Source organism: Meriones unguiculatus, chromosome 8 (assembly GCF_030254825.1).
Source record: "Meriones unguiculatus strain TT.TT164.6M chromosome 8, Bangor_MerUng_6.1, whole genome shotgun sequence".
NCBI classification, from domain to species: Eukaryota; Metazoa; Chordata; class Mammalia; order Rodentia; family Muridae; genus Meriones; species Meriones unguiculatus.
The window spans coordinates 107,603,362-107,631,213 of NC_083356.1; the positions used below are offsets into that span (position 1 = coordinate 107,603,362).

The 27,852-nt window shown below is 41.3% G+C and overlaps 1 protein-coding gene across 1 annotated transcript in view; it reads right to left on the reverse strand.

Annotated features, from left to right (window-relative positions):
- Positions 1–27,852, reverse strand: part of Stk39 (serine/threonine kinase 39) — a gene marked incomplete at its 5' end in the record, with an annotated part of 194,716 nt that overhangs the window by 61,697 nt on the left and 105,167 nt on the right.

The following is a 27,852-nucleotide window of genomic DNA, read 5'->3' on the forward strand; positions in this document are numbered from 1 at the left end:
TCAAGGAACAATCTCATCAAAAAGGCCAGATGGGATGTGTAAGTGTTCTCACTCCACAGAGCTGGTTATATGCTGGCCCCCTGCAGGTGGTGCACTAACAGTAAACTCCTATCTGTGCTTTCAAGAAGGCACTAAGGACTGGTGCCCTGGGACGAGGCAAGGAAAGGGTTTCCACAGCACAGCCAAGAGGAGCCCTACACAAGTGGTTAATTCAATGGCAGAGCCCCTCTCTATCAGTTTCTAACAAAATGAAATAATCATTGACTCACTGTCAACTTTGATTTAATCCAAGGGAAGTATCTGATTTAAAAAGGCAAATGGATGAATGTCCACGAGAAAGATGGAGGGATAAGTCCATTTGGAATCGGTTCTGAGCCTTCTCAATAAACATACTCGATTAAGAGCAGGGTCAGAGGAGAGCTTTATGTCATGTGCTAACTCCCCCAGTGTGAACAGCAGGACCTGCCATGTAGTTAAATTCTCAGTAAGTATTGTTGAAATTGAATTGATTGAATGGGAGCAACACTACCCCTTTCCTGCTGCACAGCACTGTATGAAATGTAATTATACTGTATCGCATTCCTAGGTATACATGTGGCTAGATGGAAACAAGCAAATTAAGATCAGCAACAAAATCTCTCTGGGCCAAAGGCACTTAAATTGGTGCACAGAGTTCTGACAGGAGCAGAGCCAAAAGCCGACAGTAGAGCTATCTGGCTCAATCCAGGCAAAGTTTAGGATGTACTAGTTATGAACTGGTCAGCGCTTGGGTATTCACAGTAACTTAGAAATGCCAAATTTGTGGCTTTGAAACTCTGCTTCTAAGCCATCTGTGCAAGAGTGACAGGATGGTCAACTGTATGCAGATTCCTGTATGGAATGCTGTAGGAAACAGCATGCCTCTTTGCAGCAGTGACTCTTCTGTCTTTCTCCTAGTCTCTCTTCAGAATCCTTAGCATGGTTCTAAGGGAAGTCAGAGGAGAGCAAAAAGTATGTCTTGCAAGATCTAATAACCTGGCCCTACAGAAGTTGGTTCAGTTTTCCAAGTTCAGTATTTTCATTTCTATAGTGAAGTCAGCACAATAAATGCTCAGAGCATAATGATAATGAGGGGGTCTGATTAGAGATGGTTTAGAGGAGCAAGCACCCACATCCACTCTGCAACAGCTAAGTAGTGTCAAGCATGACCAACATGGCATTTAGGCAATGAGTTCTGCATGTCCGGTCCTAGTCCTGTTCCCATAATTGTGACTTCGTCATCTATCATAGTCCTCAATGTCAGTGTCTCTGGATTTAGGAAACACACCTCATGGTAAGTCTGTGATACTACTTCCTGAGAGGTTTAGCAGCAGAGGGAAGACCTAACCTGAGTGCAAGCTGGATACCACTATGTCTTTCTTCCTGCTCCCTTACAAATGTGGACACAATGAATTCCAATCTTCTCATGCTTTTCCTGCCATTAAGAAACTGCATTTCCCCAAACTGTAAAGCCAAAATAACCCATTCAAACTCATAGTGGTTTGAATGAGAATGTCCTCCACAGCCTCATACATCTGAACACTTGGTTCAAAATTGGTGGAACTGTTTCGAAAGAATTGGGATGTGAGGCTTTGAGTTTCTGGAAGCCCATCCCTAGTTACCCCCTCCTGCTTATAAATTATATGTGAGCCCTCAAGGCACTTCTCCTGTGCCATGACTGCCTGGCTGCTGCCACGCTCCCCACCATGATGGCCATGGACTCATCCTGTGTAAGCAAGCTCCTGACTAAATGTTTTCTTTCCTAAGTTGCCTTTGTCATAGAGCTTCATCGCAGCAGTTTAAAAGCAATTAAAACGCCCACCTTCTTCAGTAGTTTTTGTCGGATATTTTGTCACAGTGATGAGAAAAGCAACTAATATATCATCCTTCACCCAGCCCGAGCAAGTGTACATGTCAAACTTCCAATGAGTCCTACAGCAGCTTCTCACCACAAACCCTAGCATAACTGCAACAATATTTCTTGGATGGGCAGGTCTGTCTCCTCTCAAAGATCACCAAAGTATTTTAAGTAAGCAGTTACCTGCAGATGGAGATGACAACATCCTCTAGCACAGCCTTTGAAAGCAGCGGGATCGATCACGGGGCTGACTTGAGAACTTTGACCATTATCAGGGTGCAAAATGAACCCACAATAATCAGCTCTTCTGACAGTCTTTCTCACACTTCCTTCTGCTATAACTAATGCACATTCTTGGCTTAATTTGCTCAAATCAAAAGCCCTGGTTCCATGATCAAAGTTAGAAATGTATATTTTGAAAACATGGCTCAAGTCTGGGCTCTTAGGTGTTAGCTTAGGGGAATTCCCAGACAAAGCAGATGCAAGAATGGCACACAGGTCCATGGTGTGACCAGTCCCTTCTGACTTTCTTAAGATGCACCACAAGTGGTGTACACATGTCACAGAGAGTGTCCTGTCCAGCCTCCTAAGCCTCTCTGGACTCAGAACTGCCTGAGGGAAGAGTGCTCCAAACTCAGGCTGCTCTTGAACTGTGACTCTCATCATCACTGCTTTTATGGGTCTGTCACTCACAATCACCCTTGGCTATCAGTGATAGCATGGAGTGTATAAAGATGACATTTACGTGTTTTGTACTCTCAACAGTAGGAATCTGTTTGGCTCACCAAATGAGCAGCGGGTGCCTGGCTAATTATATAACTTTTTAGCACACTAATAGGATCTCCTGCTGAGCCAAGTGGGAGGGAAAAATACAATTCTCATTTTTATGTGCACTTTAGCATACTGACCTCCTTTATCCTGTTGATGTGCCCATTAATAAAACATTTTTAAATGACCTGAAAGGCTTTTTATGAACTAGAGAGTGGGCCTGGCTGCCAAGCAGCTGTGGACTTGAAAGACCTGGAGTTGGTCTCAAAGCTGGCTGTGATTAAGTCTGGCCATGAGACTCCCTATGTCCAGAGCGGTTGCTCATGTTTTTGACTGGCTGTAAATGAAAGAAGATTTCTGCAGTGGAGGAGTCTCAAAGATGGAACTAGGGATACTTGTGACAGTGGTCTTGCTTTTCTTGGTACAGAAAACACGATTCACAGACTCAGTAGTAGTGTGCTTGCTGAGCATGCAAGAGGCCCTGGGTTCATCCCAAAAATCATGAAAAAAAAAGTGGCATTTAGTTTCATTTAACTAACTGAATTAAGTTTTTTTTTTCTATAAACCCCTTTTAATTTCAGAACAATTATATTAAGAAAATAATATAACTACTATTTAAACCTAAAATATGATAACGGGTAGTTTCTGACAAACAGTATCTTAGTTGTTCCTTGGTTTCTTTTTACACAATACCTAACAAGGGAAAATACATATCAAACCTAATTCTTCAAACTTCAACAAAATATAACAGAAACCATTTAATTAAGTAGACATGGTCAAACCTTTCTAAGAAGTTGAGATTGCTGTCCTAACAATGAATGGAATTAAAAATGGCGGAAAGAGAAAGTCATGCACTCAGTTTAGATATGTTCAGGATACACAGAAATGTTGTAGACTTGAAAGCGAACACGCAGGAATGAAGAAATGCGTAGCTTAGTCAACAGGCTATGACCAATCATAGAACTCAGAGTTAGAAAGAAAGCATACATGCAAAAGGGAGTACACCGTTCTGTCCTTAGGAGAGTGCTTACCACAGACACTAGGGCCTAGCATTTCGGCGCCGCCATACACTGCCACTCCTACCTTAATCTGTCTTCTCCTTAAATATAAACATTTCTTAAGGAGGGTCGCTAATACCAATTGGTCGCCAACCACCAATTCTGAACCTTCACGGTACCTGGTATCAACCAGCAAATGAATGCTTAGCATAAGGAAAAGCCCAGTCCGTTAAACTACTAAACTGGGGGAAAGACAGCTGAGGAATTTCAAAGCTATTTCACAGATTTTCTCCATAAAGACAGACAAGGACAGGTTGGCCAAGAACCAAGCCTGCCTGCTGGAACAGCCCCATGAGTGTTGTTATTTTGCAATCTCCCAACTGCAGACTGAGCAAAGGAGCTGCTGCCTGGGGTGGAAGATGATGTACCCAGAGAGGAAGGCTGACACAGATGCCCCAAATTCACTCATTTCTGTAACCTTTAATCATCAGGAGGTTCTACTGCAGCACTCCATCAGAGTCAGAAACATGTAACCTTGCGCCTAAGGAAACAAAGGGGGTGCATTACTGATTACTTCCAAGTATTGGACAAGCCTGATGTATCCAATGCATCTTCACTGTGGCTCTAAAAATGAGAAGACAGCAGTGAACCAACAAACAGATCTTCCAGAAGTGGCCATGACCCTTTTTGGGAGCACAAATGGTCACCTCTGTAAACAGACAGGGTTAGGAGCAAATGTGTTAGCTGAAGGGGTAGATGTTCTTCAGCATTCCCTGGGTATTTCTTGCTGGCTGGCATTCACCTACTTGACTGACTCTCAGACAACTACTTCAGTCTTCTCCAAACCAGTAAGGAAGCCAGGCAGCGAGGCTCTAATTACCACTGGCAGAGCAAGGGAGGGCTTGGGGGCATTCTAGGCAGGAGATTTGTCAGAGACACTAGGAAAGGGGGTGAGATGAACAGGTAATAGCATAACACTTCATTCTTAAAGGACAAATTCAGAGTACCCAAGAATAACTTAATTTGCTTCTCTGCTTTATAATAAATATCTTCATTTCTAGAGGAAGCTTGAGGCTTCCTTGTTTGGATAAAGTCCGCCTGGGGACATGGCACGCATTCTTTTAGGGTAATAAGAGAATCATCAATTTGCTCACAAGTATGTACAATTTTATGTATAATTTTAAAAGTAAATTTAATTTTTAAAAGAGAAATCTATTTTTAAATGTAGAGTGAACGATTTTAGTGGGTTGGAAACTCATTAACTGCCCAAAGGTCTTTTCATGGCCTCCTCAATTCTGTCTACCTGAGGATTTTAAAGACTTGGCTCAGCAGAAATGCAAGCTATAAAATGCAGCCTTTCCTGGCTAATCTATCAAATTAAATTAGTAAAAATTACAAAATGATAATAGGGATGGTAAAATGCCAGTAAGGGTACATTCTCTTAGACCTTTATTCACTACCATCGAGGGCATAAACTGATACTGCTTTTGACAGTATCACTTGGCAACATGTTTCCAAAAAATTAATACGATTATACCCCTTGACCCTATTGTACATCAATAAATGTTTTATGTGAAATAATTTAGAAAATTGACAGTTTTATTTATCAAGCCAGCTTTTAGAACATGGTTTAGGATGGTAAAAATCTGGAACCAAATTAAATTTCCAATGATAAGAAGATAGTCTAACAAATTGCAGTGAAATAACCACAAGATATGATAGCATGCAGCTATTAAAATTCTGTTTATAGAAACAATTTCTAATGACGTTTGAAAATGGTTATGGCATAATCCTAAGTGTGAAAAGCAGAGTACAGAACTGCATGTTCAGTTATTAGTACAAAATACACGCAGCGTAAGAGGAAAAGGAGAAAACACATGAAACACTGATCAGGTTTATTCCTGAGAAGTGGCCTGATGGGAAGCCATTTTCTTCTTTATAGCTTGGTGTGCTTTGCAAATTTCCTCTAGGGAACAAGTATTGCTTTTAGAAAGGGGTGTTGTATCATCTAAAAAGGTTATATCAAATTGTATTACAAAGACTCATTATCAGGTGAGCAATAAAGACTTTAAAAAGACCCAGATAAATGAGCTAAGGTTTAAAAAAGAAAAGCATCTTCCTCTCGTTAACTGAGGAAATGTTTCTATTTTTGAAAACCTTGGATTATCAGGGACTTAACTCATCAGACCAAAACTGCCTGTATATATCCATCTTCTCTGCCAACTGCCAAGGGCTCTTTTCTCTTGGCAGCTGCTGCGGCAACACTCTGCTGTTGAGCACACACTTATAAAAGTACTCACTGACCTGGACAGGGTGATGGCAACCAATAGAGCTGCTCCAGTCTTCTGCTCGCCGTTCCTGGGGCTTTGTGCATAGTGGAAGTTGGGCGGATAATGTATGTCTTAGTACACACACACCCCGTCAAACTGGACTATCAAAGGAGCGGCTCTCAATATCCTTTTTGTTAAATGTATCTAAATGGTGCCTTGGTGCTCTGCTCACTTCAATTAACACAGGGGGAAGTTAAGAAGCTGTGCCACCTACGTGTGTGTGTGTGTGTGTGTGTGTGTGTGTGTGTGTGTGTTAGTGTGTGCATCTGTCTGTGTGTTGCTCTATGTGGCTGTGAGTACACGAGGGCGTGCATGTGGAGCCCAGAGGCTGGCATGGGTATCTTCTTTGATTCCTCTCCATTTATTTTTGAGACAGTGTCTCCTACTGAACCTACAGCTAGATAGGTAGTTCTCACCCTTCTTAATGCCGAGACCTTTAATACAGTTCCACATTTTGTGAACCCGTTACCATGAAATTATTTTCACTGCCACTTTGTAACTGTAATTTTGCTACTGTTATGATTTGTAATGTAAACATCTGTTTTCTGGTAGTCTAAGGTAAACCCTGTTAAAGGGTCATTCGAATCCCAAAGGCATAGAAACCCACAGGGTTGAGAACTACTGAGCTAGAGGATTTGGCTAAACTGCTGGCCAGTAATCTCCAGGCAGCTTCCTATCTCCAGGGATCCAGGGTGGAATTATGGGTATGGGCTGTCATCCCTGGATTGCACATGGGCTCTGCAGATCCAAACTCAGGTTTTCATAATGTCAAGCACTTCAACAATCAGCCCATCTCTGCAACCCCTAACTTATCTTCAACAGCAAATATCTGAGGAACCCCCTGTGCTCTGAAGTAGCCTGGAGGATAGCTATGAACAACAGCACAGCCCTGGTCCTTGACCACATGGAGATAAAGTCTGGTGAGGAGTCCCTGAGTGTAAAGATGCTAGTCAACACGTCCAGGATCATGTCAGACTTTGAACTGTGTTCTTTAACACACTCAATATTCATACTCTGGACCTAGACATACTGTGAGAGACACTCATTACAACTAGAATAGAAGCATGCAGTCCTTTCCAACCTTGCAGACAAATCATTGGAGATATATTTAGAATAAAAGACAATGACGTTCCAAAGGATAGACTTGAATCTATGAGCAGGAAGCCACTATCCCATCTTATATGAAAAGTGATTTTTCAGATGAAATCTCATCTATAATGTATGGTTTACAGGTATAACCTACACTAAGTATTAAGTAGAAGTACTCCAGGCTTCTGATTCTGAAAAATCGTTTGATCTATCTGTATAGTCTTTGCACCTTTCTCCCAGTGAAGTAAAAAACCAACTCTGAAATTTCCTAAGAATGGTAACTATGCTAATTGCTTGCATGACATGTAAACATGAAAATTCTTTTCAAGCCACAAAGAGCTTACAACATTGTTGGTGGTTGTCAGATCTCTTCTTGTGTACTAAGTGCTTGCCCTTTCCCTGTCAAAGGCATTTCTTTCATTCTAAGCTCAGGGCTCTCTTATCAGAGCTGGTCACAGGAAAGAAAACAGGCAAGATCCTGGTTTAGGCCCCAAAGAACTAGCCTGATGCTATAAATCAATGAAGACAAGCTCATAGCTTCTGAGGAAGCTCAATCTAAGAAAATGCTATTCAAGAACAGTTTTTCACTCCTTGAAAAGAAATACCATAGGCCAAGGTCCACATTGTTAGCCAAGATTCTTCATGGAAAGAACCATGAGATGAAAATGTCTTGAATTTGGTTTCAAGAAAAATCTTGCCACTATACAATGTTTTAATCTTACAAGTTGGGAGAAAGAACCATCGAGACAATTCTAATTTGCCAGTTGCTAATGAGCCAAGGCTGTTTTCTTCACGGTGATTGTAATTGCACAACTTTTTCCTGAACCATTCTCTTTCCCTTTTCAAAGGATGCTTACATCATCTTGTATCTCCTACTTTATATTTTGTGTGAGGAGTTACCTCCTATCTTCCTTAGAAAAAGGCAAAGTAGAAACAAACGATTGATTTCCCACATAAGCATCAATGATGACTCAAATTCAGCTCCTCTGACTATTTCTGGACCACGCCATGTCAATCTCCTTTTTCCAGGTCATAATTCACACGCCAATTTCCATGAAGATAGCAAAACTCCCTAGTTAAAAGCACATCTTGGCCAGTTTAAAATGTCACAATTTGAACATTTTTCTTCCAGTGTTGATACCTTCATTTGTTGTAGCTAGCACTTTTTAGAAATATGTGTGGCATGAAAGAGTTTTGCCATAAACATACTGAACTTATGTATATGTCTACTGGCTTTAGAGAAGGCTCTGAAACTGGTCCAGGTGGGATGCTTTCAACCTCTGACCATTCAATGGTGAGAAGCAAACACAACAGCCAAGTTGAGTGCTGTGAAGGTCTCCAAAGGAACTCCAGATGGAAAGGAAAGGGGATCACAGAAACATATCACAATTAAAGGTAGGTACAAAATCCAGGGGAAGGTGTAGGAATCAGAGACAAGAAAGCAAGACCTAAGTGAAAATCCAACAAGGATTACTCCTGGGCAACTCTGTACCGTGGAGGCTGTGGCTGGAAGCTTAGGGGTGCTTCTGTGTTTAAATGCCCTGTTTTTACTGTGGAGTTTACTTCAAGCCTCTTCATCTGAATCTGTGTCTACCCCCTCTCCTGGTCTATGCTCCATGAATACGTAAACATTTCAGTGAGTGATCAACAGAAATTAAAAAGAGAAGCAGGATTGTTTTTGACATTCATGGCACCTTCCATTCTTTGCCTTGGCCACTGGATCAGCATCTGTCAATTGACATAGGACATGTTCAGGATGGTACAGCAGGAAGGGTAAGCATCTATCTATGGGAGGGTTGGCTCTTCACATGTAACCCACACTCAGAGCCAGACTCCTCTGCTGTATGCTTACAGCAGACAGACAGGACAAGATGGCCCATCCAGTTTCTGTTTCTATCCAGGTCATGCACAGTTTGAGGAAGGGCTTAGCTGGAGGCTGGGTATTCCAATATCAAACAAAAGCTGTACCTCAAGGATACTCAAAAGTAAATGTAGATGCTAGCGGTTAACTAGAGACTTTAATTTTTCAAATTCAGTCATCGTTCTATGATTAAGAACTATTCCGTTTTGAACTGCTGTCCTCACTGAGTCCATCCCCATTCACCGTCCAATGTCCAGACACCTAGCTACCAAGACAAGGTAAAGTTCAAAGCCTGAGCTACTCAGAAGCCTACTGTATGCTCTCCTTCAGCATTTAGCTTGTTTTCTTTCTTTCTTTATTTTTTTCAATGCAGTTTATTCAGGAACCTTGAACAATCATCTGACCCTGGGGAAAGCCAGCCCACAGCTTAAATAGCCTCTGGGTAGCCAACCCAGGCATGCCACGTGGGCAATGCAGATAGGTCCACATACATGGAAGCAAGCCAGATCCTCAGCCTTAGCCAAATGTGGAATTGTTCGTGACAGAGAGCACTCACCATCGGGAAGGTGGAAGGCAGAAACCAGCTCCATCTTTAAGGCGCGACATTCCACAGCTCTCTACAGTTCCCCCTTTTTGTTTTAGACGCATCAGGCAAGAGTAGAGGTCTGATCTCTGATATTAGAAATAAATTGGGACTTTGTACCGATGTTCATTTAGGTGTCATCCACCCAAAGAGCATCAGACCCGTCTGATACCTTTTTCTCAGAGGCGGGACCTGGGGCATCAACCGGCCTGCAATCAGACATGCTCTTCTCTGGGTCCAAAGCGGCTGACCCTGAGTGCAGTGCTTAGCCTCGCATCCTGAGCGTAACATTTTAGCTTTTTATGGTATCCAACCATGCTTGGGGCGAATGTCCTGCTTCAATGGCTGTAAAGGCCTGAATGATCATGGCTGCATCACACTGTTGTGAGACTCTAATCTTGCATATATACCACAGGCAAACCAAAGAAAACTTACAGGCCAGCATTTGACATATGCTTAAGTAGCAAAACAAAATGTTTGTGGAATAAATGGAATTAGTTAATCTGAGTTCTACTTACTAGTCACTGATAAAAAAAAGACAAAAAACCAAAAACCAAAAAAACAGAAAGTCAAAACTACTCACCAATAACTAATGAAAGCCAATCTAACCCATGGATGACTTCTAATTTTCTAATTGAAAATAATTAAAGCGATCCATAAAACAGAAGCAATTAACTATGCATATATGGGAGGGGGGAAACACAACCCCCTCCAATGTAGTTAAACCTATTTTTCTGTTTGATTAAATCCCACTGAAGTTGCTTTAAATCCTAAAACAGAATTGCAATGCCAATGGTGTATTCTCTGTGCAGATCCTTGCAAAACTGACCTGACAGGGATGGAAACAATACTGTAAGATTAAAGCCTAGGCATTTCCCACTGCTGGCAGAGACCCAGGCCTCCACTCACAGAGCCGCTGTCCCTTTCCAGGCCCTGCCCTGGCTGCTGACCTCATCTGCTGTGAGAATAGCACTCTCTCTCCCTGAAGATTTTTACCTTCATGCAGTTTCTGACCCTTGGCTTCCAGCAGCATTATTATGGATACGTTAAGGTAAGAGGATTTTAATTTCCATTTTTTTTATTTGTTCTCATGAGACTGCACATTATGTAGTAAAGAAATCCTCCAGAGTGAGGATGTCTTCATATAAAATAGTTCCAATACTCACGACTTTCTTTTTCCAAGTAATAATAGATGTTGGTACCACTATGAGGATTTAGCTAGCAGAAGGCAACCATTCAAATCAGACAGGACGGTACTTTATAAAAATAACCATTTCCTTCTCAGGGGCTGCCGTTGGAAAGTCTTTGGTTATCAGTGCCATGTGTTAAAATGCTTTTATATGGCTCCTCTCTTCTGAGTTACACAGGCATGTATAAATATAAACAGCTGACTTCTGAGGGATGGTAAAGGAGGTCATTGCAATATTGTTGAGTACATCAAGGGTGTTGTCAGTTTAATAGCAGAGATAACCTCCCTTTAAGGCAACCTCAGACTTAATGGACCTTTGTGTAGTTTCAACACTAATAATGTAGTTGAGAATAGGATAGAAAAATTGGATGTGTGTCCTTCCCTTATCACTCAATATGCAACTAGAAGTCCAAGGCTGCCGTGATAAGTCTGGGGTCCTTACCCATGGTGATTTACTGAATGCTCTGAAGCCATTCCAGCCTAAGGGGAGCTACTGGCTTGTCCTTAAAGTAATTTTGATAAAATACTAGGCTATGACCAATACGCTGTTTTTAACAAAGACACTAACACTGAAAAGAACAACTGCTGACAGCTCTCTGAGGCAGAGATGAACTCGAAGAATGGCCAGTGGTTCCGATAAAAAGAAGAAAGCCAGGACTGAGATGACACAGTTCATGAAACAGCTGGTAAAACTAGGTGAGTCAATGTGCATGCTGGCTTGTGATCAGAAGACAGGAAGTGTGCAAGGAGACAGAGGGAGCTACATACCACAGGACACTGGGCAGATTGCTTACTCACATCTAAAAGCCACTCCAGACCAAAACCCAAATGGCCTACTGTTAAAAAGAAAGGAACAACTGATCTCCTTTCAAGGAACTATACTAATAGAAAAGAACTGGTAAATGTGCAAACCAAGTGCACCAAAGATGAATTGCCTGACTTGGGAAGGAGGGAGGTTTGGGGCAGTCAGCGCAGAGGACATTCTTACAGTTCTATAGGATTCCCGAAAAGGTGCTGTTTTAGAAAAGGAATTTTGGTTTGAGTCTTCCTCACTGAGAATCTAAAAGGCAAAACAAGTCAAAGTTTTCAAACTTTCCCAATGCTCATGTGACATCACAAGCTAGCTGCACACCTGACATTGTTTGATGGGTTAGAGTCGAGGCACAGGTGCAGCAAAAAATGCTGCATAAAATTACCTGCAGGCTATACATGTACATATCTATGAGTTTTGTGTTCGTTCAGATCTGGGGCCTGCTCCTTAGATAATCTCATGATATATATCTACACACGTATATACAGATGTACGGATGAACACTTCAAAAATCTAAAAAATTCTAATTCTAAAAGCAGGTGTTGTCTGAAGCCTTTCAGATAAGGGGTACCCGATGTGTACTTGTTTGTGACTGACAAAAAGAAATAATAAATAAAAAATAATTATGTCACTTTGAAATCAGGCTAGGAGACTATCACGTAGCCAGCCCCCAAACTGTGCCTTTTGTACCTTGAGCACTTCCTTTTGATCTGCAGGACACAGCTGGAAGCACGAAACATATCACCTGACATTTACACCCTAAAGCAGGGGCCCCAAGCAGCCTCCATATCCACCCGCCCCATTGTCACATGGCTCCTTGTCTTCTGAGTTGTGCAGGGCTGTATACATAAAAGCAGTAGGCTTTTGAGGGGCAGAAAGGTTCCTGCTCCAAGCCCTTCATAGCAGAGCAGAGACCTCAGCTGACTCCCCTAGGTCAGTCACACTGACACTCAATAAACTATGATATTATGCTCAGCTGTACTACTGGAATATCTACCATACATTCCTTTGTATAGTTTTTTTTTGGTATTTCTCATGTTTATATCTCTGTGTTATTAAACAAGATGCAGTATGTTTCTTAAAGGCCAAGTTTAATGTCTCCTAACATTGCCCATGGCAACCCATCAGGAAGGAATGCATAGTGCACAGGAATGAATGGCTACACCAGAGTCTTCCTCTGGCTCAATGGGAAGGAAGAGCAGGCACCAGACAGTCACGTTCTAAAGAGTGCTACAGTTATTAATGATGCGCAATTTCTCCGGGGCACTTTGATAATTACCCAAAATGACTGTGCCAGTCCCTACTATGACCTCTGATTCCCCCAGCCAATAATCATTTACATAAGATGATACAGCGGAGGAAAGCAAAGTGACAGAATTCATTATGAAACATCAGCCCAAGAAGCATGATGCTGCCATCAGCAACCCAGCTACAGTTGCTCCCAGATAGTGACTCCATAGTGACAGTGGTGCTTGCAAGGAGGGAACGCTAGTATTTCATGAGCCCTTGTTCCTAGAGCAAGAGAAAACCATCTTCACGGGCAAGGTGCAAAGAAGAAGCGACCTTAGAGCATGCCTGTACACGCACTCTTGTGACATGGTATGGTAAAGAATCAGTCTTGAAGGTAGCTGCAGTCCAGCCCTTCTGCCCTTACTGGCCTCTTGAGGACTGTTGCTCACTTCCTCAGCTCATGGGAAGAAGGTCCCTATCCTGGAACTCCTCAGAGAACCCCAAGGTCTCCACAAAAGAGCCAACATCGATATAAGTGTCTCAGAAGATAGTGCCCAAGATGCTAACAGGGGAGGGAAGATCCAACAGAACGCTTTGTAAGTCGTGACTAAAGAGTTAAAGTTTTCATTTTTACCCCTCAAAGCACCGACTGAAAAAGAATGGATGTGGGATTATTAAGTGTCTTTTATTGCTGGTATTTTCAGCGCCCCTATTTTCTTACTAACCTTAATTCAGGGAAAGGAGATGAGAGAAACAGAAACTCTGAGAAACAAAGAAGGTTCCTCTGCCTTGCTTGGGTATTGCTAAAAATACTGCAAGTAAAGCCCAGCGCGGCCTGCCATGGGGCAGTTAGGCTAATGCGGTGTGAAGCCAGTCTGGCTCCGATCTCGGTATGATTTACAGTGTGATAGTTTAAAGTGGTACAGCCCATGCTGTGGTAATAAACATTCATTTCAAGGCTTTTAGGGGACTAATATTTCATCTTAACATTCCCAGAGAAAGACTTTTCTTTCAGGGGAGGGAGCGAAGTGCTGTGATGGAATCGTAAAGAGGGCAGCTCAGAGAGTGAGAACCCCAGCTGTGTTCTCACCAGGCTGACCTTCCATGTGTCCCTCTGACAGGACCTCTAAAACCAGAACCTGCCCCCAGCACATAGAGTCTCCAGGAATCACAACACAGACAGACACTTTTTCCTTACAGAACCTGAAGGGCTGCCTCCACCTTCCCACTGCAGGGCGCTCTGATTTACCAATGACGATGACAGAGGAACGGTATGAGGGACCATGCATCAGGGAGCAGGGTCCACTATCTCACCCAGGGCAGACGCCTTCATCAGCTTTTTAGAAAAGAAGCATATCTTTGCAAAGAAAACTACGGCACAGGATTTTGAAGAGGGCTCCTACAAGTATTTTGTGGCCCAGTACGGTAGAGAACATTTCCTAATTCTTACATCAAAACTGCTATTTTCCTTTCAAGACTGAAGGTACTTTCCTACTTGACTCATTAAGTTCAGCAGATTACCAGGAGTGCAGTTTAATTTTCTTAAACAACAACAACAAAAAGTTGGATGTAGTTCTGAGACTAGTGAGGCCGTCTATTTCCTCCTGTGCTGGCTGCTGAAATCTTGGGAGGTTATCTCTACTTACTCTATGTACACAAATACTGATTTTAAAAAAATCTATCAAAAGATGAGTTTTATTTAGCCAGACTTCCTTAATACATCAAATTTCTACCTCCTTCTCATCTATATATCACTACTTTTCAGAAACTTGGATCAAGAAACTTGGACTCCAAGGGGTAATCAAGCTAGACCCTGGCACTGTCCAGCGAATGGGTCCAAGAAACTTACTGAGGAGCACTATGTCAACTGCCATGCCATCCAATAACTGCTTGCTTTCCTATGGACTCTCGGCCTTCCCAATCACACCTCTGCTTTGTCGCCCAGCCACTGACAGCCACTGGCATCCAGACATGACACCAAACGCAGATTCTGGGGCCATCCTTCCCCCATCTCTGCAATTCCATGGGTTTCTTGAGTGGTTACTAAGTGGTTAACTCCAAGGCATTCCTTACCCCATGTAACACCCTGAGTGGAATCCAACTGACTTAATACACTCAACTCCAACAACTTTTATAGTCAACTCAGTTTCCTAAGGTAACCAGCTTTTGTCAAGACGGGGTCTCTTCACCATTCACAGATGCAATGACCAGCAATATCCTGCTTACAGTGGTCACCGAGTACCTTTTTAACTATTAGGCCTTAGCCATGACAGTCTTTGAAGTGTCTGTTGATGCTCAAAGGAAAACAATGGAAACAAGTTCATCAGAAGACAGGATCTGGGTGAGAGTGGACTGAAAAAGAACCCTCCTCTACATTAAATAATTCCCTCCATGTTTCCTCCCAGTAACAACGGGAATACATTTCTAATGTTTCTGTAATGAGAATGAAGGCAGTGGAGAAAAGAAATTTGAGTTTCTAAAGTTAACCAGACAATTGTTTTACAAGATCTTTTCCAAAATACGTTATTATTTTCCATTTACTAGAAATTAAAATTCAAACACCATAGCATAAGGTTTTTAACAGTCTCTATCAATGCATCTGGGGAGCTTTCTCTCTCATTCTTAGCCATACTAAGGAGTTTTTATATGAGAATCCTCTAGGATCAGGTAACACAAACTGAAATTCCTATTAAGATACAAAATTGGAGTGTGACTCCAGTCAAATTAATTAACTCCTAAGCTTTGGCATGTTGAAGTTTTTGTTGATTAGTTTTTCTAGTTGTGAGAGTAACTTTAGCACTTAGTCTACACCATTAGAAGCACAGAATAGAACATCGTTTTACATGTTGTTCAGCAGCAGGCAATGCTATACATAATTGTGATCATTTCATCCATGACTGAAAACTTAGGATTCCTTGTCTGTACCCTACTTCCTGCCCTGTATCTATGCTCATTGTCATCCTAGAGAAATACTCTTCCATGTAGAGGGAGGCAGTGCTTTGTAACAGTGAGAGACTTAAAACACTCTACAGACAGAGCAGCAAATAACTGGTTATTAGATCCTAAGGCAGAAAAAGGCATAGATTTGAACCTCTGCCTTGGAGATGCTGTAGGAAAACAGGCTTCCACAAATTACCATATATTGTCTTACCCTTAAAGGTGATGAGCTAGGTAATAGCAATTTCCCTACAAATGATTCTAGTATATCGTAGAGACATAACATGTCCATACATATGTTTTCTTTTTAGCATATGACATGCTATAAATGCTGGGTACCCCGCAAGTGTAACCCAATGCCATAAAATTTCACCGCCTATCTTCAGGTGAGTCTTAATGTTAGGGATGTTAGAGATCATGTTTAGAAACAGTAAGAGATATGTGGAAGATCAGGAAAAAATATAATAAACCAGAAAAAAAGTTATACACCTTTAACTGACGAGAAACACTTAAAGCTATTTTTCTACCATCAGAGTTACAGATACCTAAATATGTCCAGGGTTGAAGCTCAAAAGCCCATGTGTGATACCCAGTGCAGTGGATGGGATTAGGGAAGTTTAGGTGGAAGGTACTCTGGAGAGCTCATTTGAACCAGATTTCCTCATTGGGTCAGAAGAGGATGTAACAACAGCTGCAGAGAGGCATTTAGCTGCTGGCTTAGGACTGGAGAACAGAAGAAACATCTAAAATTTAGGGTCGAAGAGGAAAGAAATTATCCCCACAGACCTCCCTGTGCACAGTGAACTTCTAACCTCCACATCTGGAAAATAACCAATCTATACTGTTTTAGGCCAATAGGCTTGCAGTAATTTGTTATGACAGTGATGGCAAATGAATACAAAGACCACCCAAAGAAGTTCACCGGTTAGCGAAGATTTCCCACAACACAACCAGTGAACTGTATGTAGATGGACAAAGTTTTCTAGTGCATTAAGGACTGCAAAATAAAGCAGAAACTATACTCCAAGAAGTCTGCTTCCGCTGGGAAAGAAAAGTTAATGCACAGCAAACCCCCAAATGACATAAGCTTGTTACAATTCCAAGACCCAATATTTGAAGACGAAATCTTGCCCTTCATTATCTCTAGGGATATGGTAACTGAGAACAGAAATAACTTTGCAAACAGTCTCTAGACTTATGCAGTTCTGATCAAGAGGACAAGTCCTAAGAGTCAACCGCCCCTGGTAAAACTGGGGGTGGGGGTGGATTTTTAGATTGTTAAGAGCAGAAGGTTACCTTAGCAGCAGCCAGACAGTTGGAATATAAAACAGGAAAAGGAAGAGAGACTCTGCAATATTAGCATCAAGGAAAAAAATGAAATATGAAGACATCTGTTAAAATTTCAGGCTGCTACCAATCAGCCAAAGTATCAGGTGATTAACACTGACTTAAACGCCACTAAGACTCTGAAAGTGTCTCCTACTTTTACAGACACAGTTTTGCATGCAAGAACATCAAAAGGCTCATAAGAAAGAGGCAAGAGTTCACTAAAGATGTGTGAGTCTCAGGATGTGACCCACCAGTCCTGCATAAGAGACCAGCTGCCAGTCACATGGAGCACATGACGGTGCAGCCTCTGCTCTACTTTTAAATTATTAAATGATTATCATTATTAAATATTAGGCCTTGATTCCTGACACCGACTGGTCATGGAACATGGTGCAGTGCACTCTACTTTTCTGAGGTCAGATAAAATGTTCCTTGAAAAGTCCTAGGAAACTAGAATGGTTCAATGATGACTTCCACTTTTTAGCCACTTAAAGGCAGCAATCAGAAGTGCAAGCCTTCAGTGTTCTTTCAATGGGAAAGGAGGAGTAGAAGGCGGTTCTACTAGGTGTCATAGTGAAGATTTCTATTGCTGTGAAAAGACACCATGACCACAGCAATTCTCCTAATGGAGGATGTTTAATTGGGACTAGCGTACAGGTTCAGAATGTTAGGCCATTAGCATCATGGGAGAAGCATGGCAGAGCACAGACAGACACGGTGCTGTGGAAGGAGCGTAGGGTTCAACATCCATATTGACAGGCAGCACAAAGATAGAGAGAGACGCCAGGCTTGGCTTTAGCTTTGGAAACCTCAAAACCCACCTACTCCAACAGCACCACTTCTTATGAGCCGTTGGGGGCTATTTTCATTCAACCCACCACACTGGGGAACATGTTGTCACAGAGAAGTCTGGGCGGAGGAGCATACTGTGCCAGTACTTTAAGGAATTAACCTAGAGGCCTGAAAGCAGAAGAGGTGCTAGATACTGAGGGCCTCGGGAACAATCCAAACTGAGTGCGCACATTAGACAAAAAACGCTCAGGCATGCACACAGTTAGTGTGGGCTTCTCTGATTATCTCCCCCACAGATACTGTCTTCCGAGTCTGCAGCACAGATTCTATATTTGTTCTAAGTGCAGATATCTGAAAGAACAAAAGATAGAGGGCCAAGTACCAAGCTGACTGGGAATTTTTATGGTTAAAATCTAGCAAGTAACTGTGCTTTGTGTTGTGGTATTAAAAAAAGAAAAAGAAAAGAAAAGAAAGCATGAAGAATTGCCCATATAAACAATCCTGTGAGTCACCATGGTATAAGAAGTGCTGAAATGTATCTTTTCTGAAGACTCACAGTTGCCCTGTATGAGAAACGTGTTACTAACAGTCTGTCACTTGCTGGGCAAGGCGTAAGGTTCTAAGAACTTGAAGTCCATTTCCCACCTCTCCCAACGATCAAGTCCTGTGTGTTAGCTGTCACACCCCAGGGTGCTCCACGCAAACAAAATCCCCCCCCCAAAGCATAACTTCCAGATGAACCCCAGTCCTCTATGTTCAGCTTCTAGTGAGCACATTCATGAGGAGAGAGCATCCATTTCTGCAGTTAGGCATTTCATTTAGTTAGGCCCTGAGGTAGGACTCATCCATGAAATGATGTCTGCTGCTACAGGGATGTGTTAGCATCCTCACATAAACTGTGAGGCACAGCCAGCACTTCAAGAAGCCCTGTGCTCTGTCTCGAATTGAGCCCAGGGCCTTATAGATGGCAGGCACATGCAGTACAGATTCATAACATGTAATTTTAAGTAATACAAGATTTGACATAGTCAATTAAAATCCAAACAAACCATTGAAAGGAGTATACAGATATACATTCATCAATATAAAATGAATCCAAGACATATTACAAAACAGACTATTCAACATATGTTGTTTTATAACAAAATAAAATGCTTATGTAAGAGTGCTTTTAAAAATGTAGGCCTGTATAAACACATATTAAGAAGAGTACTTCTTGTTATCACTAAGTGAAAATAGTATGTGTGGTTTTCTTTTTCTTCTTTTTACGGTGCTAAGGAGTAAATTCAAGGCCATAGGAATGACAGGGTAAAGTTCCATCCCTAAGCTACACCCCCAGCCACCACTTTCTTTTGTTGTCATTTACTTTAACTGTCTATCTCTCTAAGCTATCTAACCTTTCCATATGTGGCTCAAAAATAAAGAAATAATGACGGTTTTTTTTTTTTCTAAAACTTTATACATTGTTTATTGCCACTAATATTTATTTAGACTCAAAGTCTTCTGGCTCAAGTACATATATATTTTTAAACTGGCATTCTACAATTGGTCAGTTTTAATCTTCTATTTTGCTCCCTTTATCTTTCCAAATCTTTCTGAACATAAACTGTCCTTCATTTGTCATGCTTACTGGCAGGTGGAAATTCTACATACAAAACATGACACCACATCAGATATATTTACACATCACTCTGTACCACATCACTAAGACACTGGATTAGCATGAGACCCAAATGCCTGCAAATCTAAGCAAAGCAGCTTCTGGACCACAGGAAATCTACCTAAAGGCTCATTTCATTCTTTTTCATCTGTTGGTAGCAAGTGAAGATCAAAAGAAAAAAATGAGGTGAGGCAAATGATGGGACATGCTTTTGAAATTACCTAAAACCACAAACACTCACTGGCATTTCAATCATCACCTTTAAAATCCCCAAGACAAATATTTCAGGTATTTCTGTCACAACACTAATGATGAGTTTATTAGGAAACATTGTTAAAAGAGTGTTCACAGCGAGTGTTAATGAGAAGACAGAAGGTTTAGCAGTCCTAAAGTGTTCATTTCTAAATGTATTCAAGACAAAACTAAATAATGCAAGGATGCAGGATCAAGTGGAGAAGAACAAAGACTGACGCGTTCAGGAGAGTGGTGACCATGACCATTTCCTTGCTTAAAGGCTTTGTAGTGTAGAAAAAAGGACTAGAAGAGCTTTGAACTCTGTATACTCTCCTGTGAAATGTTGGCACCAGTGGTGATATTTTAATAGTAAGCAATGACTAAGCAAGACAAAGCATACAGCATGCTCATCCTAGTGCCTAGCACATAGCAGGCGCTTTGCCATTTTGAAGGACACTACTAATGATAAACAAATATACAACAATTTCTCCAATTATCAAAGAAAAGAAAATATTTGAACATGAACATCCAAAGAGTTAAGTCAAATGGCAAATATATTTCAGACTACAGGACTGCATTTCTAATAATTTGTCACCTACAAAATAATACATTATCACTTTATTGAAAAGCAAAAGTAGTCTTGTCAGAAATAATGTAAGACTGCAAGTCACTTATGGAGGCCAGCAGCCTGACACTGCCCCCAGATGCCTCTTACCTCTTACTCTGCTCTAAATGGAGCTACTGAAAAGCATAAACACTGGTTACTATGGGAACAAGCAAAGCAAAGATAACATTCAGACAAAAAGCCTCTCACCTACTCCTAACTACTCCTGGCTCTCGTTTTTTATCTGTCTTCTATTGCATTTATCACTTTCTACGTTGCATTAGAGTCATTTGTGCAGAATCTGATTTCTCTGCCTATCAGCAGGCCTCTCAGAAGGGAGAGGCCTTGTCATATTTGTTTTTTGTCTCTTCAACAAAGTCCTGCATAAAGAAAGCAGCAGATAAGTAGTTTGTTGACGAGGGAAGAGGAGAACAGGCAATAAAGAGCACTATATAACAGAGCTCAATGCCCATAGTATTTAACCTCCAGGGGGTGGAGGGAATTAATCAAGGCTTCCAGCCACTTGACTGGAGAATTATGCAATTAACCCTATTTCACCAGCTGGAAAACTAACTAATTACTCCTGAACAGCGACAAGATCAGAACAGAGTTCTGGTGTACTCATGCTAACACAGTGACCAACACTTCCTAACAGGTTAGCATTCTTTATGAAATAAAAATTCTCTAAGTGTATTCCCCAAGTATGCCTGTTAGGGGACAGGGGACGATTAAAACAGTTAGTCAATAAATTATGGAATGATATGTAACACCTTAGAATTTCTGTTAAGTTCGTATTCCACTCCAGAAACAGCTTTCCCCTACAAACAGGGAGTTAATGTATTCACCTGAGGCCATGACCAGTGCTTCTGCATCTGATGACACTGCTTCATTAGAACAAGCTGAATTCATTATGAGAAAATTAATGGGACACCCTGTTCCAGAGCACCTACATACATCAATTGCTGTGGTTGACTTCTGCAATCCATACAGCAGAGCTGCCAAAGTATGAACAGCATTCACACAAAGGAATTGGCATATTAACACAACTGATAAACATTTTTTCCAAATGAAGGAGTTGATGCTAAAGCCTGCATGTTTTATGTTAAAAACACGCGACTCTCTTTTAATTGTCTCTTTTATTTTTGTCTTATGTGCACGAATGTTTGTCTGCATGGATGTCCATGCACCGCATGCATACAATTCCCATGGAAGCCAGAAGAAGGTACCAGATTCCCTAGGAATGGAGTTACAAAGGGTTCTGAACAAGCATGTTAGTGCTGGGAATTGAACCCATGTCCATGGGTTGAACCCATCTCTTCAGCCCCTGAAGATATAAATCTTTCAAAAAAGATTTATATAATTTTTCTTGTGCGAGGCATGAGGATATGCCTGTGGAGATAAGTACAGGCATGAGATCCCCCAAGCTGGAGTTCCAGGTGGTTGTGAGCTGACCAATGTATATTCTGGGAAGCAAACATGGGTCCTTTGCAAGACCAGCGAATTTTCATAACCATAGAGCCACCTCTTCAATCCCATATTTTTATTTCATTAAAAAGTATATGAATGGTAAAATATTTGTTTATTATTTGACTCACTCCAAAAATGTTATAAACATATCTTGATGGTACATGAAACACAAGGTTATATATAGTTGGGGGTCATCCTCTTGAAGTGCATCCAAGAACATTTCTGACCTAATGCCTTACTCTTCTTTGATACATATTTGTTATTACATACAACCTAACTATATACAGTATGGAGAAGAAAATAACAGTAAATTCCATAAAGAAAAAAAATATCTAGATTTTACCCATGTCTAGCATTTGACACAGAAACCAAATGTTTAAATCTATTTTCTCAGTCTTAAAAGCTAATTAATCCTTTTCGAGGAAAAATTAGACTTTTGCCTCCTTTGTCTTTTGTCTGTGAACAGAAGTGAATGAATAAAGGAGACATATACTACCCAGACCCACAGTGCATTTGTCTTTTCTTGCAGACCCCATCATTTTGAAAGTAAAAGACTCCCCAATTTCCTTTTCTCAAAATGAAGATGACCTTTTCAGGAAGAGTTGGGGGGGTGGCTGACAGGCACACAGGTATTCAGTGTGGATCTTTTCAGAGGACAGAGAGGAGGCTGTTGGGTACACAGTGTACAGTGTACAGTGAGAAAGAGAGGCACAGCACGTTCCTTGCCAAGTCTAAATCTTGCACCAAAAAAATCAGTGTGATCTTATCAAGCAGACTGCAAGCAGCCACCCACATGACATTGGCTGGCTTCAACTGGAATCTCCTACCCATCAGTCTGTGGAGCACAGCACGTGTTATGCCACACAGACTCAGGAGTCAAGGGGAACAAGCACATGTAGGCCAGTGATTCAGAGGGAATGCATATATGAGTATGTATGTGCATATATGTAGATAGACAGACATTGGAAGATTGATGTGACTGTGAGACTGAATGAAGCTAGCATGATTTTCTTTTCATCTGGTAACAACTAAGAACAGCCACCTACTTTACTATCGCCCACGCTGGTTCAGGATATGGTTATCTGGACCCAAAGGTAACCAAAGGGTTCTAGAGAAGATTTCAACTGTGGAGTAGATGTGAAGAAAGTGCACAGCAGGGAACAACACTGAGTGGCAGGTATCGATTGGATGTGAGGAAACTGCACGGCAGGGACCAACACTGAATGGCAGGTTTTGACTCTCAAAGAACTTGTAAGTTCAGATATTCTAAGAGGAGGCCAGGTCTCTCGGGGAAGCTTATGTGAGAAGGGACCACAGCAACCATTCCACATAAGAGCACTCAATAGCAGCTCTGTATAGCCCATGTTGGCTTTTTTAAGTGGTCTCCCCGAAACTGTGGCCCATAGCATCATTGCAAAATTGTTGGTATTGGTTTTTGAGATAAACCCTTTCCTTATACCCCAGGCTAGCCTCAAATTTGTGGCAATCCTTCTTCAATCACCCAATTACTAGGACTACAGGTATAAGCCACCACACTTAGCTTTTACAAATTCTTTTATATGTTAACTTCTAAATTTTAAGCTCTTCATTTTTAATATTCTCTTTTTAATATTCTCTTTTTTTCCCATCCTCCCTCCTGTGGGATAGGGGCATAAAGTCCATTTCAAGGATATGTGATCTTCATAGACATTATTCTCAACTGATGTCTGGAACCACCTGTTGATTTTCCTCTCCTGTCCTATCACACAACTATTTTTTTTCTCCCTACTTTTCTAAATGATGATATTCAACATTTTACAAAGAAAATCAAAGAAACAGAAGATTTCAACCACTGTTCTCACCCTCACCAAATATACCAATCTCTTGATATCTCTAACCCACACAGTTACCCACTAGTGCCTGTAAAGGCTACACCGCCCAGCACATGTTTCTCAAGGTTCCTATCTATGGCCAGCCCACTCATCCATTGACATAGCAATGTACCTTTTCTCAACCAAATTTCCCTTCTTTATGTCAAGGCATAAAACAGACAAACAAAACAAAACAAAAAAACCCAAAACCAAAATCCAAAACTTCTCTCTCAGTACTTCCATCGCTCCATCCGCATCTCTTTACTCTATGGCATAAAAGAATTTCTACAAAGAACATTTGGACAAACACAGTCTGTCCATTCAGGTTGCCTCACAGTCCCCCTTGTCACTGTGCCTTAAATTCAGACCATGTATTTGACACATCACTCTCCTAAAGTAGTTCTGGCCAACATCAAGACTGTATTACACTCAACCAAACTCGTTCTCACTGTACTTCATATTCCAACAGTAAATGATCAATATTCAGCCCGCCATTTTAGAAAGATATTTTCCATTCTTCTTAGAGGACCAATACTCTCTCCTCCCCTTTCTACCTTTGCCTTTGTTTCAAAATTATATTTTTATTAATTCTTTGAGAATGTCATACAGTATATTTTGATCATCTTCACAACTCCTCTCTGGTCTACCACTACCTCCCACCCACTCAACTTCAAGTCTTTTCAAGCCCTCTGAGTCTCACCCCTCATCAGAAGAGGCTCTTTGTGCAGTAGATGGCAATAGACACAGAGACCCACATGTGGCCCATGTACAGAAAAGAAGATACTGCCCAGTGCTCAGCTCCAAACAGTACATCTGTATCACTCCCCGGCCCCAGGGCTCAAGAATTGTCTCAGAAGAGAGGGTACAGGGAGAGTAGTCATTCACTGACTCTTACAGTGACAATTTCCTGGACACAGCAATTGTGAGAATAAGCACAAGATCAAGCCAGACAAAATCTCAGCAGAAGCAGGAAAGTGAGACCGAGTGCCATCTTGTCCTGACAGGGTTGTTGTTTTGTTTGGTTGGCTTTCTTGGACTTGTTTGTTTGTTTGTTTGGTTTTGTTCTTGTCAACTTGACAATCAAGCTAGTTATTAGGAGAAGAACCTCAATTTAAAAATAGCCTCCAAAACTGGGCATGGTAGCACAGGCTGTTCATTCTAGCACTTGGGCACCAGAGCTCTTTTAGCTCCAGGCCAGTATGGTCTACATTGTGAGTTCCAGAAGAGTTAGAAATACATAGTTAGACACCGTATCAAACAATAGCAAGAGGAAGGGAGGTTTACAGGAGGATAGGTAGGTAGGTAGATAGATAGACAGACAGACAGACAGACAGATAGTTAATATCTTTCTCAAATTGCCATAGGCAAGTCTGTGGAAGTACTTTCTTGATTAATGACCGTTAAGAAAGGGCCCACCCCACTGTGGGTGTTGCATTCCATTTGCAAGTGGCCTTTTTTCATTAGGGAACCAGGCTGAGTAAGCCATGAGGAGCAAATCAGTAAGAAGTACTTCTCCATAGTTTCTGCTTCAGTGCCTGCCTCTGCTTCTCTCAGGGGACTCTGGCCCTTGGACAAGCCAGAGAAACCCTTCCCTCTGGAAGTTGTTTTTGGTTGCATTGTTTTATCACAGAGATTAAAAACCCTAACCAAGACACACCTCTCTCCCTCCCAATCTTCGGATTCTTACCTTGGCATCAAGTGTTACATCTCTCTGCTTTTCTCTGCCTTCTGTTGTCCCCCTAGATGCTAGCCACACTAAACAGCTTTAAATGTCAAGGCACAGAAAGTTTCAAATTTGTAAGCCCAGGCCCCTGAAAGCATATAGCCTATCTCCATCTTGGGCTTAAAAGCCAGCTTACAGTAAAAAGAAACTAGACTCATTCCTGTTTATAATTAAGCCTCTGTTTCTCAAAGACTGGGCTATACCCGTCCTTTAACCTAAACTACAAATTGTTCTATACTGCCTTTTCCAGGAAACAGAAATCATGCCTTTGTTTCAAAATGTTGTAATGATCATCTTCCAATCCTACCTTTGTTTCCAAAGGTTGTTATGATTACTTGTTATGAGGACCTTGCAAACATTTCTTTGTTTCAGGAGGTTGTTATGACTAACTTGTTATGTTATTTATGTTCTGCTCCTGTATCCTAGCCTATTTTGCCTGCCAAATACTCCATTTGGATACTCCTTATCCCTGAGCTACATAAACCCTGTCTTTCTCATGTCCAAGGCTGAACTCTTGAACCTAGTCTTTGGTGGGAGGCAGCCTATGTACACTAATAAAAAAGCTTGATTTAATTAATTGCTTGCTTTAATTAATTTGGTCATGATGATTTGGGTTGGAGGTCTTCTCCTTCCATCTTTGGATTAATAGCATCTCAACACCTACTTGGCATATATACATTGACATCTAACAGATTTCACAGTGCCCCTCAAACAAACTTGTGATTCTAACCCAACCTGAAACTTCAACTCCCTTGTCCATCTCAGGAAATAATTATTATGACTCCATTAATAATATTTTCAGTCAAGTCCTACAGTAATCTTTAAGCATTTTCTCAAAAAAATTATCTTTCTGCCTTCCATTAATCATCACCATCATTCTTCAATAAGAACACAGAAGAAAACTTGCACAGATTAAGCAAATACATACATGTCTTAGAGTTTCTATTGTTGTGAAGAGACATCATGACCATGGCAATTCTTACAAAGAAAAACACTTAATTGTGGCTGGCTTACCTTTCCGTGGTTTAGTGCATTATCATAATGAAGGAAAGCATTGCAGCACATAGGCAGATATTGTGCGGAAGAGGCAGCAAAGAGTTCTACGTCCATATTGGCAGGCAGCAGGAAGAGAGAGCCATACTAGGCCTAACGTGAACTTCTGAAACCTCAGAGCCCACCCCCAGTGACCCATTTCCTCCAACAAGCCCACACCTACTCCAAGGAGACCACACTTTCTAACAGTGCCATTCCCCATGAGACTATGGGGGCCATTTTCATTCAAATCACCACAAAACCCATACAGACAGAAGAAGTACACACAAGTACAAATAGACAGGTCCAGTATTTTACTATAAAGCCATCAGGTGGCTGCAATGTTAATTTTAAAGTTTCACTCAGATTTCATCACTCTTCTGCTCACAGGCTTTCTGACTCTTAGAGTGAAGGCAAAAGTCTTTTCCAGAAGCTACACAGGTGCATGACTGGGCTCCCACCCTGCTCTAAACTCACACCCTGCCCACCATTCTACCCACTCTGGGTTCCTGGCACTTTTGTTACTGCTCATCAGTGTTTCCTAAACAGATCCTTATTCTGCCTCAAGGCTTGATTTTACACTTCCACTAGATGTCTACATTCTAAAAGACTTTATTTAGAGAGATCTTCTATGGATTGCAGAGCTGTAGAATGGTCCTAACAGTTCTATTTCCTATGTGTAAATTGCTTACTTTATAACCATATCCCTTTGGAATGAAGAAGACTAATAAATAGGGTGAGATATTCTTAAAAGTTTCGATCTACAGGTGTAAAGACCTCATTTAGCCAATAGCCCAAGTGACCTTGAACCCCAGTCAGCTGAGTGCCTGAGGTTCAGTCTTACAAGATGATGGAGAACCCAGCAAAGCTGGCCCTGCACTTCTGACTGACAGACATAATGCAAAAGTAAGTGGGTGTTGTTTCACTACACTGTTTGAGGTAATGTTTTACACAGGTATATAAAATTAATATACCTGTTTTAGAGTGTCTATTTCTATGATGAAACAACACGGCCAAAGCAACTTGTAGAGAAACAAGTTTACTTATCTTATGCTTCCAAATCACTGTTCATCATCGAAGGACATCAGGATAGGAACTCAAGGAAGGCAGGAACCTGGTTCCTGCTGACCATGGAGGAGTGCTACTTACTGGTCCTCTACCCATGGATTGCTCAGCCTGTTTTCTTATAGAATACAGGACAATCAGCCCAAGGATGGCACCATTCATAATGGGCTGGTCCCTCCCCAATCACTAATTAAGAAAATGCCCTACAGGCTTGCCCACAGCCTGGTGTCATGGAGGCATTTTCTTAATTGAGGCTCCCTCCTGTCCATTGACATTAGCTAATGTCAAGCTGACATGTAAGTATGCAGTACAATACCTTCAATACCATATATCAACATTCCCTTCCTTTCTTTTCATTTGATATAGGTTTTTCCTTCAGAGAACTGGGTATACAATGGATGGAATTTGAATATTTAAATCTCAA